The sequence below is a fragment of the Pseudophryne corroboree genome, chromosome 1, assembly GCF_028390025.1.
Source record: "Pseudophryne corroboree isolate aPseCor3 chromosome 1, aPseCor3.hap2, whole genome shotgun sequence".
Taxonomy (NCBI): domain Eukaryota; kingdom Metazoa; phylum Chordata; class Amphibia; order Anura; family Myobatrachidae; genus Pseudophryne; species Pseudophryne corroboree.
The window spans coordinates 521970001-521987909 of NC_086444.1; the positions used below are offsets into that span (position 1 = coordinate 521970001).

Consider the following 17909-nt stretch of genomic DNA (forward strand, 5'->3'; position numbering starts at 1 on the left):
TGCGCCTGTGACCTTATGCTAATAATAGCCCTTCCCTTGGTGTACAAGCATGCGTCTGCATTTGCAAGGACTGCAACACTCACTCTCAGCATCCTAACACAATGAAATACCGCTTGGTGCAACTATCGCTTGCACCCGCTGCATTCTAGGTTTATTATGCGTCTGAGTTCGCAACTACTTCAGTGACACATTCATAAGATGTACCATCTCAGTTTTTCTAAATAGCCACCTCCCAATCCCATTTAAGGAACGCCTGGCACATTTTGAATACATTTCTGATACTATGCATCTCAATATCAACTACCCCGATGTGCGTACAGTACAATGCATGACATGACACATGCGCAGTAGCAACTAAAGATTAAATACTATTTTTCACAATGAGTGCTATTGGTGGTCATTCCGAGTTGATCGCTCGCTAGCAGTTTTTAGCAGCCGTGCAAACGCTATGCCGCCGCCCACTGGGAGTGTATTTTAGCTTAGCAGAAGTGCGAACGGTTGTATCGCAGAGCGCCTGCCAAATTTTTTTGTGTAGTTTCAGAGTAGCTCAAAACCTACTCAGCGTTTGCGATCACTTCAGACTATTCAGTTCCGGATTTGACGTCACACCCGCCCAGCATTCGCCCAGCCATGCCTTCGCTTTCCCTGGCACACCTGCGTTTTTCCTAACACTCCCTGAAAACGGTCAGTTGCCACCCAGAAACGCCCACTTCATGTAAATCACTCTGCGGCAACCAGTGCAACAAATGCCTCGCTAGACCCTGTGCAAAACTACATCGTTCGTTGTGCCCGTATGTCGCGCGTGCGCATTGCGCTGCATAAGCATGCGCAGAACTGATGTTTTTTAGCCTGATTGCTGCGCTGCGAACAAATGCAGCTAGCGATCAACTTGGAATGACCACCATTATTTCTTTTGTGTAAAGTATAAAAACTGGTAACGATAGGTTGAAGCTGCATGGCCAATTTCATCATCCTGGCTAGTAGCATAGGGAAATCACTGTAATTGAGCTTTTAGTGATGGGCAAGGGGGCATATCTAAATAGTACTGCTGACATCATAGGATGGCCCCCTGTGATTCCCTTAATTAACAAACTATTGCATCACAGAGCTTTATGTGTGCAATGGGAATGCTGCATTTTTCCCATGACACCGATCCTTACAAACAAAGTGACTGCAGGCTGCTTACATCAGTAACTTGTGGACAAAAACATGGAAACACTCAGGCAAATGAGAAACAGTCATGTTCAAAGCAAGTGTACAGTACTTCTTTATGCAAAGAGTAAATAGATAAAGGATAAATATATACATAAAGAGTATATGACAATTATGGTGCTAACAATAAATTGTTGCCACCTTTGAAAAATATCTAGAGAGTAAAACCCAACTAATTTTTCCTACAAGAGAGTAACCCACTGGTTCCCAAACTTTTTTTAAAATCACAGTGCCCTAGAATATCAGAATGCTTTAAAGGCACCCCTAGGTCAAAAGTTTTTTGTTTTTTTTTTAAATCCACCCCCCCCCCCCCCCAAAAAAAAAGGAAAAAACAAAGTAAATATGGTTTATATGGCGCATCTAGATGGGTAGGAACATGATTTGCTTCTGTTTGTCCACATATTTTATGATTGGAAGCCGCAAGCACTGGTTTTGCATACTACATTGACCATAAATAATTTGCATTGCTCCTGGACACCAACCAAGGGCACTCAGTCTGGGAACCACTGGCTAACGATGGCTCATGGTGCAGATCATACAACCCCTCATCATAGCATTGAGAACTAGACTAATGCTTGTGTTTTTGTCAATAATTGCCATTCAATTGCCTCATGCTATTTAGGATAGTATACGGCATCCACTAATATAAAAAAAAAAGAGTAAAAGTGCTTACATACTGGCCAATATATCAGCTGTTCTATAGAACGGTCGATATATCACAGGTTCGTCGGCCAGTGTGTATGAGCTCACACTTGCTGCAGACGCCGGCAGTGATTGACTGCACAACTGGGCGGGCACATGTAAATGCCAGCCCAGTTCATGACATCAGTCTCGATGGATCGGGCAGTGTGTATGCACAACACACTGTAGATATATCTGCAAATCAGTTGATCTGCAGATATATCTACAAGTGTGTACCCAGCATTAGACTCACCAGCTGCTGTAACTAGAAAGACAATCTTTGTATCTAGGAGTCAAATACAGATGTACGCAAACCAATGGTTTGAGTACATATCCAATGGTTTTAGACCTGCGCAAGCGCTCAATCTGTAATTCTCATGTGCAGATCTGTCTGTGATTCTGGTTGCAGTGCCACGTAAGCCGCAGCATGACTGACATGCCGCGACCATTCGGGCATGGGGAGGGGTGGCGTCAGCCAGCGTTACAGAAAACGGGTGAGCACAGGCCCCATTTTCTGGTTGTGTCTAGGCTGTAGCTGCGTCCTTGAATGCATCTTTACTGGCCCCAGCACATGAAAACACCAGCCATTTGGAGTAACCTGTGGGCTACTCAGATGGCCAATGTGCACACAGAGGGATCCGATGTTGCATCTTTGGAACTAGCAGTGAATCACAGAAGCCAGCTCGAGGCTTCTATTTACAAAAGATGACTCTTGAGACAATAGCATATTTAAGCACAGCATTGCAAAGACAGACACAGTGCCTATCTTTGAATCAAGCCACATAATCCTTCATTTTATAGGATTTTAATGAATCTGGACATACCAGTGACCAGCAGAGTTAATTTGGCTAAAATGCCACAAATGTCTGCATGCAATCCAAAAAATGTTAAGAATCACTATATGGGTTAGATGCTAACCAGTAGGTTCAGAGCATGACAATGAAAATAAGAATTTACTTACCGATAATTCTATTTCTCGTAGTCCGTAGTGGATGCTGGGGACTCCGTAAGGACCATGGGGAATAGCGGCTCCGCAGGAGACTGGGCACATCTAAAGAAAGCTTTAGGACTATCTGGTGTGCACTGGCTCCTCCCCCCATGACCCTCCTCCAAGCCTCAGTTAGGATACTGTGCCCGGACAAGCGTACACAATAAGGAAGGATTTTGAATCCCGGGTAAGACTCATACCAGCCACACCAATCACACTGTACAACTTGTGATCTGAACCCAGTTAACAGCATGATAACAGAGGAGCCTCTAGAAAAGATGGCTCACTACAGCAATAACCCGATTTTTTGGTAACAATAACTATGTACCAGTATTGCAGACAATCCGCACTTGGGATGGGCGCCCAGCATCCACTACGGACTACGAGAAATAGAATTATCGGTAAGTAAATTCTTATTTTCTCTAACGTCCTAAGTGGATGCTGGGGACTCCGTAAGGACCATGGGGATTATACCAAAGCTCCCAAACGGGCGGGAGAGTGCGGATGACTCTGCAGCACCAATTGAGAGAACTCCAGGTCCTCCTCAGCCAGGGTATCAATTTTGTAGAATTTTACAAACGTATTTGCTCCTGACCAAGTAGCTGCTCGGCAAAGTTGTAAAGCCGAGACCCCTCGGGCAGCCGCCCAAGATGAGCCCACCTTCCTTGTGGAGTGGGCATTTACAGATTTTTGGCTGTGGCAGGCCTGCCACAGAATGTGCAAGCTGAATTGTACTACAAATCCAACAAGCAATAGTCTGCTTAGAAGCAGGAGCACCCAGCTTGTTGGGTGCATACAGGATAAACAGCGAGTCAGATTTTCTGACTCCAGCCGTCCTGGAAACATATATTTTCAGGGCCCTGACAACGTCTAGCAACTTGGAGTCCTCCAAGTCCCTAGTAGCCGCAGGCACCACAATAGGTTGGTTCAGGTGAAACGCTGAAACCACCTTAGGGAGAAACTGAGGACGAGTCCTCAATTCCGCCCTGTCCGAATGGAAAATCAGATAAGGGCTTTTACAGGATAAAGCCGCCAATTCTGACACGCGCCTGGCCCAGGCCAGGGCCAACAGCATGACCACTTTCCATGTGAGATATTTTAACTCCACAGATTTAAGTGGTTCAAACCAATGTGACTTTTGGAACCCAAAAAACTACATTGAGATCCCAAAGTGCCACTGGAGGCACAAAAGGAGGCTGTATATGCATTACCCCTTTTACAAACGTCTGAACTTCAGGGACTGAAGCTAGTTCTTTTTGGAAGAAAATTGACAGGGCCGAAATTTGAACCTTAATGGACCCCAATTTCAGGCCCATAGACACTCCTGTTTGCAGGAAATGTAGGAATCGACCCAGTTGAATTTCCTCCGTCGGGCCTTACTGGCCTCGCACCACGCAACATATTTACGCCAAATGCGGTGATAATGTTTTGCGGTTACATCCTTCCTGGCTTTGATCAGGATAGGGATGACTTCATCCGGAATGCCTTTTTTCCTTCAGGATCCGGCGTTCAACCGCCATGCCGTCAAACGCAGCCGCGGTAAGTCTTGGAACAGACAGGGTCCTTGTTGGAGCAGGTCCCTTCTTAGAGGTAGAGGCCACGGATCCTTCGTGAGCATCTCTTGAAGTTCCGGTTACCAAGTCCTTCTTGGCCAATCCGGAGCCACGAATATAGTGCTTACTCCTCTCCATCTTATCAATCTCAGTACCTTGGGTATGAGAGGCAGAGGAGGGAACACATACACTGACTGGTACACCCACGGTGTTACCAGAGCGTCTACAGCTATTGCCTGAGGGTCCCTTGACCTGGCGCAATACCTGTCGAGTTTTTCCCAACGGTTTATAATCATGTGGAAGACTTCTGGGTGAAGTCCCCCCTCTCCCGGGTGGAGGTCGTGCTGAGGAAGTCTGCTTCCCAGTTGTCCACTCCCGGAATGAATACTGCTGACAGTGCTATCACATGATTTTCCGCCCAGCGAAGAATCCTTGCAGCTTCTGTCATTGCCCTCCTGCTTCTTGTGCCACCCTGTCTGTTTACGTGGGTGACTGCCGTGATGTTGTCCGACTGGATCAACACCGGCTGACCTTGAAGCAGAGGTCTTGCTAAGCTTAGAGCATTGTAAATGGCCCTTAGCTTCAGGATATTTATGTGAAGTGATGTCTCCAGGCTTGACCATAAGCCCTGGATATTCCTTCCCTGTGCGACTGCTCCCCAGCCTCGCAGGCTGGCATCCGTGGTCACCAGGACCCAGTCCTGAATGCCGAATCTGCGGCCCTCTAGAAGATGAGCACTCTGCAACCACCACAGGAGGGACACCCTTGTCCTTGGTGACAGGGTTATCCGCTGATGCATCTGAAGATGCGACCCGGACCATTTGTCCAGCAGGTCCCACTGGAAAGTTCTTGCGTGGAATCTGCCGAATGGGATTGCTTCGTAGGAAGCCACCATTTTACCCAGAACCCTTGTGCATTGATGCACTGAGACTTGGCTCGGTTTTAGGAGGTTCCTGACTAGCTCGGATAACTCCCTGTCTTTCCCCTCCGGGAGAAACACCTTTTTCTGGACTGTGTCCAGGATCATCCCTAGGAACCGAAGACAAGTCGTCGGAACCAGCTGCGATTTTGGAATATTGAGAATCCAATCGTGCTGCCGCAACACTACCTGAGATAGTGCTACACCGACCTCCAACTGTTCCCTGGATCTTACCCTTATCAGGGAATCGTCCAAGTAAGGGATAACTAAAATTCCCTTCCTTCGAAGGAATATCATCATTTCGGCCATTACCTTGGTAAAGACCCGGGGTGCCGTGGACCATCCATACGGCAGCGTCTGAACTGATAGTGACAGTTCTGTACCATAAACCTGAGGTACCCTTGGTGAGAAGGGTAAATTTTGACATGAAGGTAAGCATCCTTGATGTCCCGAGACATCATGTAGTCCCCTTCTTCCAGGTTCGCAATCACTGCTCTGAGTGACTCAATCTTGAATTTGAACCTCTGTATGTAAGTGTTCAAAGATTTTAGATTTAGAATCGGTCTCACCGAGCCGTCCGGCTTCGGTACCACAACAGTGTGGAATAATACCCCGTTCCCTGTTGCAGGAGGGGTACCTTGATTATCACCTGCTGGGAATACAGCTTGTGAATGGCTTCCAAAACTGTCTCCCTGTCAGAAGGAGACATCGGTAAAGCCGACTTTAGGAAAACGGCGAGGGGGAGACGTCTCGAATTCTAATTTGTACCCCTGAGATATCACCTGAAGGATCCAGGGGTCTACTTGCGAGTGAGCCCACTGCGCGCTGAAATTCATTGAGACGGGCCCCCCACCGTGCCTGATTCTGCTTGTAAAGCCCCAGCGTCATACTGAGGGCTTGGCAGAGGCGGGAGAGGGTTTCTGTTCCTGGGAACTGGCTGATTTCTGCAGCCTTTTTCCTCTCCCTCTGTCACGGGGCAGAAATGAGGAACATTTTGCCCGCTTGTCCACGAAAAGACTGCGCCTGATAATACGGCGTCTTCTCATGTTGAGAGGCGACCTGGGGTACAAACGTGGATTTCCCAGCTGTTGCCGTGGCCACCAGGTCTGAAAGACCGACCCCAAATAACTCCTCCCCTTATTAAGTCAATACTTCCAAATGCCGTTTGGAATACGCATCACCTGACCACTGACGTGTCCATAACCCTCTACTGGTAGAAATGGACAACGCACTTAGACTTGATGCCAGTCGGCAAATATTCCGCTGTGCATCACGCATATATAGAAATGCATCTTTTAAATGCTCTATAGGCAAAAATATACTGTCCCTATCTAGGGTATCAATATTTTCAGTCAGGGAATCCGACCACGCCAACCCAGCACTGCACATCCAGGCTGAGGCGATTGCTGGTCGCAGTATAACACCAGTATGTGTGTAAATACATTTTAGGATACCCTCCTGCTTTCTATCAGCAGGATCCTTAAGGGCGGCCATCTCAGGAGAGGGTAGATCCCTTACAAGCGTGTGAGCGCTTTATCCACCCTAGGGGGTGTTTCCCAACGCACCCTAACCTCTGGCGGGAAAGGATATAAAGCCAATAACATTTTAGAAATTATCAGTTGTTATCGGGGGAAAACCACGCATTTAATTTCTCAGATTCAGGAAAACTACAGGTAGTTTTTCCTCATCGAACATAATACCCCTTTTTGGTGGTACTCGTATTATCAGAAATGTGTAAAACATTTTTCATTGCCTCAATCATGTAACGTGTGGCCCTACTGGAAGTCACATTTGTCTCTTCACCGTCGACACTGGAGTCAGTATCCGTGTCGGCGTCTATATCTGCCATCTGAGGTAACGGGCGCTTTAGAGCCCCTGACGGCCTATGAGACGTCTGGACAGGCACAAGCTGAGTAGCCGGCTGTCTCATGTCAACCACTGTCTTTTATACAGAGCTGACACTGTCACGTAATTCCTTCCAACAGTTCATCCACTCAGGTGTCGACCCCCTAGGGGGTGACATCACTATTACAGGCAATCTGCTCCGTCTCCACATCATTTTTCTCCTCATACATGTCGACACAAACGTACCGACATACAGCACACACACAGGGAATGCTCTGATAGAGGACAGGACCCCACTAGCCCTTTGGGGAGACAGAGGGAGAGTTTGCCAGCACACACCAAAGCGCTATATATATATACAGGGATAACCTTATATAAGTGTTTTTCCCCTTATAGCTGCTGTATTGTTAATACTGCGCCTAATTAGTGCCCCCCTCTCTTTTTTAACCCTTTCTGTAGTGTAGTGACTGCAGGGGAGAGCCAGGGGAGCTTCCCTCCAACTGAGCTGTGAGGGAAAATGGCACCAGTGTGCTGAGGAGATAGGCTCCGCCCCTTTTTCGCTGACTTTTCTCCTGCTTTTTTATGGATTCTGGCAGGGGTTAAAATTCATCCATATAGCCCTGGGGGCTATATGTGATGTATTTTCGCCAGCCAAGGTGTTTTTATTGCTGCTCAGGGCGCCCCCCCCCCCCTAGCGCCCTGCACCCTCAGTGACCGCAGTGTGAAGTGTGCTGAGGAGCAATGGCGCACAGCTGCAGTGCTGTGCGCTACCTTGGTGAAGACAGGATGTCTTCTGCCGCCGATTTTCCGGACCTCTTGCTCTGTAAGGGGGCCGGCGGCGCGGCTCTGGGACCCATCCATGGCTGGGCCTGTGATCGTCCCTCTGGAGCTAATGTCCAGTAGCCTAAGAAGCCCAATCCACTCTGCACGCAGGTGAGTTCGCTTCTTCTCCCCTTAGTCCCTCGATGCAGTGAGCCTGTTGCCAGCAGGTCTCACTGAAAATAAAAAACCTAAACTAAAACTTTCACTAAGAAGCTCAGGAGAGCCCCTAGTGTGCACCCTTCTCGTTCGGGCACAGAGATCTAACTGAGGCTTGGAGGAGGGTCATGGGGGGAGGAGCCAGTGCACACCAGATAGTCCTAAAGCTTTCTTTAGATGTGCCCAGTCTCCTGCGGAGCCGCTATTCCCCATGGTCCTTACGGAGTCCCCAGCATCCACTTAGGACGTTAGAGAAAATAAACATTTCTTAATGATATGATAGTTTAGAATAATTTTCACAATGACACTACACTGTATAGGGGTAGCCAACTGTCAGTTGCAGTGGATGGTGAAGCCATTTTGAGCTAGGAAACATGGAAGACTGGGTGCACACTACATAAGGTATATGGTAACTAAAGTTGACTGTAGCTGAGGATTTTTGAAAATGTATCAATCACGACCACAATAGTCTCTGGTGGAATAATAGTTTTCTGCTGCAGAAAGCCTTCTAGAGAAATATGCAAAGGGGTAAAAAACAAAAAAAGTTCTTTTGGACCAAAGTATTGCTCCAACTACCATCTCAGAAGCATCTACTTCCACAATAAGAGATAATGGAGGATCTGGATGGACTAAAAAGGATCTGACTGGAAAGATTGTTTTCATTGGTCAAAAACTTCTTGTGCCGTGTTACATCAAGTGACAGATGGACCCGTTCATGGGAACGCAGTCCGAGGCTGAACTATTTTCAAGAAACATTTGATAAATATCTATAATGGTTGATGAAACTTAAGAAACGTTGGCCTGATTTCACATCTTGAGGTCCTGCCCAATTCTCAATTGCCTAAGTTTTTAAGAGTAAATACCATATACCTGAGTAACTCTATATGATCCGTCACAAAGATACATTTGTTCAGCTTTTCGCACAGACCTTGGATTTGTGAATAAATGAGAATGTCACTGAAGTAAATGACTCAAACTGACCCAATTTTTCAAAGTGCCGAAAAAGGCTACTAGAGCATTCATTAGGCCCAACAGCATCACCAAATATTGAAAGTGACCATATAGAGTATGGAAAAACATTTAGTTCTGACAAGTATTTAATTATAAGCCCCTTCCAGTTTGGAGAAAACTTTGCTACTCAATGCATTTTGAATAATTCAGAGATGAGCGGTAATGGATATCGGCTTCTTACATTCACTTCAATGTGCGCTCTATAATCTACACATGGTCAGAATACACAATCTTTTTTGCCACACAATGTGTGCTCCCGTGAAATCCATGGGTATATGCATTAACGCATGAGTCAATATATTCCTTTAGAGTCTGATATTCGGGTTTGAATAGGGAATAAATGCATCCAAAAGGAATCAGAGTGCCTGGGATCAGATCATTTGCATCACTCAACGCAAAATTCAGAGGTGAAGAGCAACTTTGTGGCCCTCCATTCAATGGATACATTGTACCTGCTAAACTACTACATCCCAACTATTGGAAACTCTGGGAAATAAGGCACCATATATAGAGAATAAGGCATTCCATAAACCCATGGACAGTTTGATATGCATTGGGACTGATACTTTATTCACAGGCCCAGACGCAATAGTAGAACAATCAATTGTTTCCACTGAATTCAGATATTTTTATTAAAGATATGGATATGATGTTTCAGTGTAATTGTCCATAGATCCAGAGTCCACCAATGCTACTTTATCAATTTCTTAAAGGCTCAGGGTTTTAATTGAATACTTATTTGTAATGAAATATAACATCTTGGCAGACACATGACTGTATTGGCTTGCTTAGTATTAAGAGGGATTACAAGAGTCTGACAACCCCCCATAACCACCACCCATTTAAGAAATTAGGCTCCTGGCATTTCCCAAAGGAATATGGCCCTATTTTAATGAATCTGTAGACTACATCATTCTGGACTGCATCTGAAACAATAGTTAAGTGTAAATAAATTGTCAGTAATGGGCCCTGTCTCCATCATGTTTTTCTGGGAACTTACGCAATGGATCATGTCTGAATTTGTAACAGGCCAGGCAGCTCTCACCAGTGCTGCCATCACCAGAACCTGCATCCCATGAGCTGCTTGTAATTCATCAATCCTAGTTTGCACGACTGGCATTTTTCCATGTAGCATTTACACAGCTTGAATTAGAACTGCTTCAGTGTACTGAGCCAAGGCCCCCGTGAAGATCATTATGTGATAGGCAAATAAAGCAGAGATGCAACCAAGTAAGATTCCCCAGAGGAGGACTCTTGTAGCAAGAGCTAAGAGCTGGTATGGCAGAGGGAAGGAAGCAACCTGGACGATAGATATACAGAGGTGCTAAGAGGTTTAGTAACAGCACATGTGATACTGGGAGGGATGTACTAATTAATATCGCCACCCATCGCAGCGATGCTAATCGCATATGCACTTATATATGAGATTAGTATTGCAAAGCACAGCTCTTCCGATAACAGCTGTCCTTGGCAATCCCCGGCGGGCACTGGACTTCCGGGAATATGACCTGGCAGTCGTTCTGCGCATGCTCAGCATGACGGGGAGGCCGCGGGGCATGCTGGGAGGGATCCAATCACACCAGCACTGCCTAGGTTTCTATAGGGTAACGCCAGCAAAATCTGCCATTCCCCTCTGCGGCGGTGCCCCGGCAGCCAGCAGTTAGTACATTCGGAAAATGTGGTAAACAGGGGTTTTACCGCATTTTCCGTTTAGTACACCCCGCTTTCTAGCAGGCAAGGATAATATGGAAAAGGCAATGAGGGTGGCCTTCACATGTCCGAATTCTGGTGCATTTATAGCCAGTTATGGCAACAGCAGGTCTACAACAGTTCCAGGGGTCTAATACACAATGCGGGCAAGTAATAATAAAGGGTTGGGCAGAAGTGTGGTCAGTAAACGTAGCAAGTATCTGGTAAAAATGACAGATAAACAATCGCTAAAAGTCAGGCAGAAGCATGAACAGTAGCCAAGGCCAGGATCTGGTGTACAATGCGTATTATACCCTTTTCAATCCGCAGGTCGCACGGGGGCTGTACATGGGTGCTTCCCGGATGCTACCCGCTCAGGCCCCTTTCCACTGACATTCCCAACCCGGCATATTGCCAGGTTGGTGATGTTAGCGGTGATGGCGCTTGGAGATCACATGATCTCCAAGCGCCACCTGTATCTATAGTGTGAACGGGAAACGGGTCACATCGGCTAGACTTACCCGTTCACACCGCACAGTGACCAGGGTTGAAACCGTGTTTAACCCTGGTCGCTACCAGGGTTGAAATACCAGGGTGCTTGACCCGGGATATTTCCCCTGGCCCCTTTCAGACCGCACAGCAACATGAATGGTAGGCAAGGGTCAGGCAGGAGCGAAGTCTGGAATATAGCGAAGGTCTGGTATACAATGTTAACAGTCAGAGAATTCAGAGAGAGTAGCCTGAGACACAAGCTAAAATTGGTACACTGCAACTTTCTAGGGAGCAGTGATCATCAGCTAGCACTACTAGACAATTAACTAGCAAAGGGGCATATGTATTAAGTGATAAAGCGGTGATAAGTAGAAGCTGATAACGCACCAGCCAATCATTACGGGTTTGAAAAATGACAGGAGCTGATTGGCTGGTGTGTTATCGCCTTCCACTTATCACTGCTTTATCACTTCTCCTGGCTTAATACATCTGCTCCAATGTGGGCTAGGTCTGGATATCCTTTATACTGAATGAAAGTGGGGACAGAGGTAATAAAAATTTACTGGAACTACTGCACAGGTGCACTGCACTCCTCAGGACACTCGAAAGCAGAGATATTTGTATTTGATTATGATGTACATATTCTGGCTGTCTAAGTACTCATCTTCACAAATAATATTAATGTACATCCTAGAGGAAAACAACAGATGGAAAGAATTGAAACTACATTAAGAAAAAGAGAACTAATGTACATAGGACTTTCTGCAAACATACATTTTCAAACATATTTCCAGTGTCAATTCTTGGGACCTGCAGATTAGGGCAGTTGGTAACTATGTAGACCCCAGAATTATTATAGAAACATAGAATTTGATGGCAGGTAAGAACCTTTCGGCCCACCAAGTAATACGGACAATAAAGAAATTAAAATTGTATTAACCTGACAATAAAATGGAAGAAATGGCCTCCCACAACCATACATATTTCAGATTTTTCATTTAGCCAAAGTTTTCACATTTTTGCCTATCCATGTAGGTCCATCAACACCATACCAGGCCAAAGTCCAGTTATCACACTGAACCTGACAGTAGGCACCTTTCTCCAAATATTTGTTTCTGAAGAATTGTTTTTTTCTACTAAAATAGTTTATAGTGCAACACTTTATTAATAAAAAAAAACATATAGTCCTTTGCAAAAGAAAATGAAGAATAACTAGTTTTATTACCTTTTTACATAATGCATGCAAACTACTACTTTTCATTTCCATGGAAGACTTTAGCAAAACATATCAACATCATAATATCTATATTAGGACGGTTGCACAATGGGCTCGATTCCTAGGAAACAGACACAGGCATCGGATCACTCACTATCGCGTGGCTTAAGCCACGCTCGGGGTTGCGCAATCCACCTGTCGCAGAGGCCAGGAAATCTCCTTCCAAAGACGGAGTTCCCTTGCCTCTTCCCTCCGTTTAAATAGCGGCGATATGCCTCCATTTTGGAAAATGAAGGCCTTCATGCCCCCACCCCGACTCACAAACAACAGCAAACTGTCAATCACTGACAGTCTGCTGCCATCCTGCTCTATACATTGCAGAACCCGTTCGCACAGTACTTTGCGGCATAAGTAGCAACTACAACCAGACCTGAAGGAGGTCTACTGATGTTTTAAAGCATGCGCTTACTCCCATTTATAAACACTAGTATAAGAATGCAAATGGTTATGAGGATGGAATCAATGGTTCTGATGACCCCTTTGACTTATGTTTACAGTTGGCAGCAGTACCATGACAGTGGTTGAGATTCAAATGTAGCTCCGTTCGGATGCGATCAGCTGCCGGTATCTACATTTCAGCTCGCACCCGCCAGGGGTTATCCATTTGGGCACCCAAACGGCATTGTTACCGGGTCGCGCCCATTAGTTTAGTTGAGTTTAGCCGCTTTACGCGGCTAAACTCGACACTAATGGGTGCGATAGGGGACATCAATTGTAGATCGCCCCCTGTGATCTCCCTTCACTTCAGACGGGAGATCGGGGAATAACATTTGAATTGCCCCCAATGTCTTTTAGGTCCTGTGTGGTCTATATGATTGCATTTCACATGCACTATCATGGGTCCCAATGGGTAAGTGGCCCTTGAACGTATTATGTTGAATGTTAAACCATATCCAAAATAATCTGCTGTCTTATTTGTGTCTCAAAGACAAAAACATACCTAACATTTTTTTAGCTAAAGTTCCATACTCAGACATCATAATGTGCTAATTCCTAAATAATATTGATATTACTAAAATGCCCTGCAGTACAGGTGTAATTGTAGAGTGAATCAGTGAAACCGTTCTGGATAATTAATTCATAAACCTGTGCAATCAGGATATTTTCTTCCATGGTACATCACATATAATTACCCTCTTTGGGCCTTGTAAAGATTTGATCCAGTGAAACGCAACACAAGCACATCTTGGTTAGATGATGTGTTATATAAACTTCTTTACTTGAGAAAATGAACATCACAAAGCATTGCATCTGAAGTTACATATAATAAAATATACACCAAAGCTACAAAAATATTACCATGGTATAGCAACTATTATAGCAAGGACACTTGTGATTTTAGTATTCTCTTTGTTTTTTGTAGCTCTTTTCTTGAATTTTTCTCTCAAATAGGCTATATAAAAGTCTATAAAATACACAAGTGTGACTGCACCTCAGGTTACTAATGTTATAGGCTTTTTGTGAGTTGGGAGGCTTATAAAGAAATAACTTCATGTACATCAGTTTATAAACCCCAAAGTGCACGAAGGCAAGCCTATCTATCTGCAAATAACCTGTAGGCTAGGTACCATCCAATTCTGCTAAGGCCCAACATGTCTCGCTACTGCTAACAAGTCAGGGAAGGCCTTTGTGTGTGTTCCAGGAAATATGCTGTAACTGCCTGGATAAAAACTACAGAGAATGAAGTGGGTTTTAATGAAGGGAGTAATCTGCGTGTGAAAGTACTTGAGAAAAAAAAGAAAACAAACAAGCAAGTCATCGGGATTTAAGAAGCAAAATTTTTAATACCAAAAGCTTGGAACCTTATTTTGACAGTCCCTTCAAAAATGAATACAAAGATATCTGGAAACAACATTATAAATTATAAATTATATATATATATATATATATATATATATATATATATGTACGCACACACATATGAAGAAAGTACTGGTGGCACTCAGAAATAAATAGACGACACCGACGTTGGTAAGGTCGATGTTTCAGGGACTGCTCACATTTATCAAGACACAACCAGCTTACTGACAATGAGCATGTATAAATACAAAAACAATTGCTTACCCAACACCAATCGTGGTGCTGTGCCCGCCGGATAGTGACGTCACCGGAGTGACACTGCGCCGGGAATCACCGTCAGTGTCACTCTGGCGACGTCACTATCCGGCGGCCGGTACGCGCGGGCACAGCTCCACGAGTGGTGTTTGTAAATATTGTCTTTACATGAAAGCGTTCTATACTGTAAAATGAATACTCTCCAAAATACAGCTGCACAGCTCACATAAAAATAAAAATGTTTTACTCTCAAGATATAAATGTATTTCTTTTTATTTATTTTTTTTGTTAAAGCAAAAATAAATGCCACAGGACAAAGTGAACAAATATGTTCTGATACAACATAACACAAAAAGTTACAGCAATGATATGGCTCATAGACAAGTGTAAAAGCTACAGATGAGTATATTTAAGACATTAAGTTGGGAATTTAGATTAGCACTGTGGACACAATTTGCCATTCCTGAATGGCAAATCGCTTCCATCTACATCACAAGTTTGGTTTCTCACCCCATAGAAATGCTCAGGAAAACTTGTAATGTCAGGGCTACCGTCACTGGCAGATATGTGTAGCCGGTGACGCAGAGATGCCTGATGGTACATCTCCAGTTATTGAATTCCCCCTAAGTCAGTAACATTATGTGATATTAGTTACATTATTCCAGTGACTAACACATATAGAAAAAAAAAAAAAAAAGCGCTGAGACTAGACCTGCTGATCTCAGTCCCTAGATATGAGGCACAGCAAAAGATAAAACAACCAGACGGTTCAAGTTCACATGGGTCATACATTGTTTATGATCAGGCTGTCTTCAATTTCAGCTTTCAGTAAAGATAAGAAGAAATGCACCACTGAGAACTATGGGACAAATCAGCTGTGTGAAGGCTACAGTATAATCCAGCAGCAAGTGATCTGTGATGGGCAAGTGTGGGATCTGCTAGTAAGGCACTCAGAGCCCTGCCAAGTGCAGAGGCCCCCCAGCCTGAAGAGGATGCTAATCTCCTGGATGCATCAGAGGTCTGTAACATACAGTACTACATCTCTGGAAAGCAGCAACATTCATTTGTCACATGCTGCTCACAAAGCCTTGCTAATCAATTCATTGTTATTCCTACTTGATGCACAGGGTTTCATAAGGGTACCCAGGGACATACAATGCGCACCTGTAAAACTCACAAGGGATCTCCTCCCTCCCCCCTTCCAGTCAGTAAATAATGTCCTAGGGGTGCAAATGCTGAATGGAGCCTTGCAACACAAAGGAAGATGTGGATAACTCCTTCACTACTTGGGTGGCAATGACGTGTAGACCCTCCTGACACAGCAAGGGTTACAACAAAGAGAGGCAGAACATCCACTACAGCTACACTGACTGAAATACAACCAAGCAGCAGCTGAGCAGGATTGTGACCATCGTGATGAAAAGCTGCACATAACCATATTGCATAATAATGACTCCATGTACACATCTCTCCCTATTACATCGCTGGCCGATTACAAATGGAAATGCATTTGCAGAAAGGATGCTCCAGCTACACAGTAATACACACTCACAGCCTTCTCCTAGCATCCACATCCCCAGTCCATATGCCCCCTCCCCTCTCGGGGACACCGAGATCTACAAATACAGGGGAGCCCTCAGCACAGCCAATAAATGCCCCAGCGCCGTCTTCCTTGTCCCCGGCTGTCCCTCTGCCCCCACCCCTCCATAGCAGACAACAGCCCAGAGAGAGAGAGAGAGAGAGAGGGAAGGAAGGAGCTAGGAGACAGAGGATGCATGCACAGGCACCTGCCTCCCATACTCGGCAGCGTTAGATAATACCATGCACCATGCATAGCAGCAGCATCACCACCACCAGGGAGCACATCATCCCCGGTGCAGGCAGAGAGAGCGGGGATCCCGGCAGCACAGGGTAACACACACACACGCACAGCACTACTACAGCAGCAGCAGCAGCAATAATAGTAATAGTAATAATAGTCATAGTCACCTTGGCTGTGGATTATTGTGGTGTTGCTGTTGGTGCCTGTGGTGGGTGATGGGGAGGATGGAGATGAGGAGGTAGGAGAGGTGATGATGGTGGTGGTGATGGTGGTGGAGGAGGAGGAGGATGAGGAGGAGAGGAGTAGTTGTTGTTGATGGGTAACAGTCGCCAGGACTACGGTGGCTATGGCGCTGGATTCACAAGGCAACAGTTGCTATAACTCACAAAAGAGGGAGGCAACCTAACCTGAGAGGAGGAAGAGGAGGAGCCACACATCCACGGGCTGACAGCCCGGCAGCAGCGGGGCGGGGACTAGGCGGGGACACCGCGAGCGGAGAGAGAACCTGCTATTCAATCCTTAGCAAGCTTTATTGTGTGCCGACACAGCAGCCCCTTCTTATCGGCCGGAGTTATTTGTTATTATGTCGTCATGTGCAACGCGGTAGATGCATGGTGTATGGGGAGGACGGGGAGCAGCGCCCTAATCCATGCTGTGGGCTACACCGGCCGCTCCGCTCGTTAGCAGCACTCACAGGGGAAGGTGTACCAGCCGCGTGCTGCTGCTGCCGCTGCCCTGCGTGTGCGCTCTCAGCCTATTGTCTGCCCCCTCTCACTCTGTCACACACAGGGCATGGACGAGGCAGCGCCTGCTGGGAGAATGGGTGATGGCGCGGAACAAGTGCCTCAAATCTGGATTGGGGGGAATTGCAACCTTATGAGAACCTCCTTGTTACTGAATTATAAATACAAATAAGGTCTCTTTCTCGCCCATTTATTAATAATCACATTCTAAATGGGATCTGGGTACAATTTCCAGTTGCTTTGCAATATGTGATTACCTTGGGTGAATGTATTATGCACCAACTGTCCTGCGATGTGCCCAGTGTGCTGCTTGGGCTCCTGAGCATGTGCACATGCATGGCAGCCATTTCACCGGCTAATTACGCGTTCTGTAGCCCATAGGCTACTGCCATCGCGGACAATCTTGGGACTGTTTTGCATTCGTAAATTGGTAAATCTGGCAGCATTGCATCCCCCATTGAAACCGGACGGATTGCAGCAGGTATCAGTCCTGTCACGCATTCAGGCAATGCTAAATATTTGTGGTTTACCCCTGAAAATGGTTGGTTTTGAGGATTAAGCTGCATATATTCAACAATAAATGGGCCTCTCTCTCTCGTTCTCTCTTATACTGTCATTGCTCCCTCTCCCGAAACATTCTTGTCG

At 45.5% G+C, this 17909-nt stretch overlaps 1 protein-coding gene across 8 annotated transcripts in view; it reads right to left on the minus strand.

Moving 5' to 3' along the window:
- Positions 1-17229, minus strand: part of RFX3 (regulatory factor X3) — a 522624-nt gene extending 505395 nt beyond the window's left edge. For 7 of the 8 annotated variants that reach the window (XM_063913966.1, XM_063913963.1, XM_063913968.1 and 4 more), the window contains exon 1: positions 16689-17229. The gene's annotated coding sequence lies outside the window, so the exon portion shown is untranslated. The remainder of the gene's footprint in view (positions 1-16688) is intronic. The other variant, XM_063913967.1, reaches the window with a different exon arrangement.
- Positions 17230-17909: the final 680 nt, after the last annotated feature.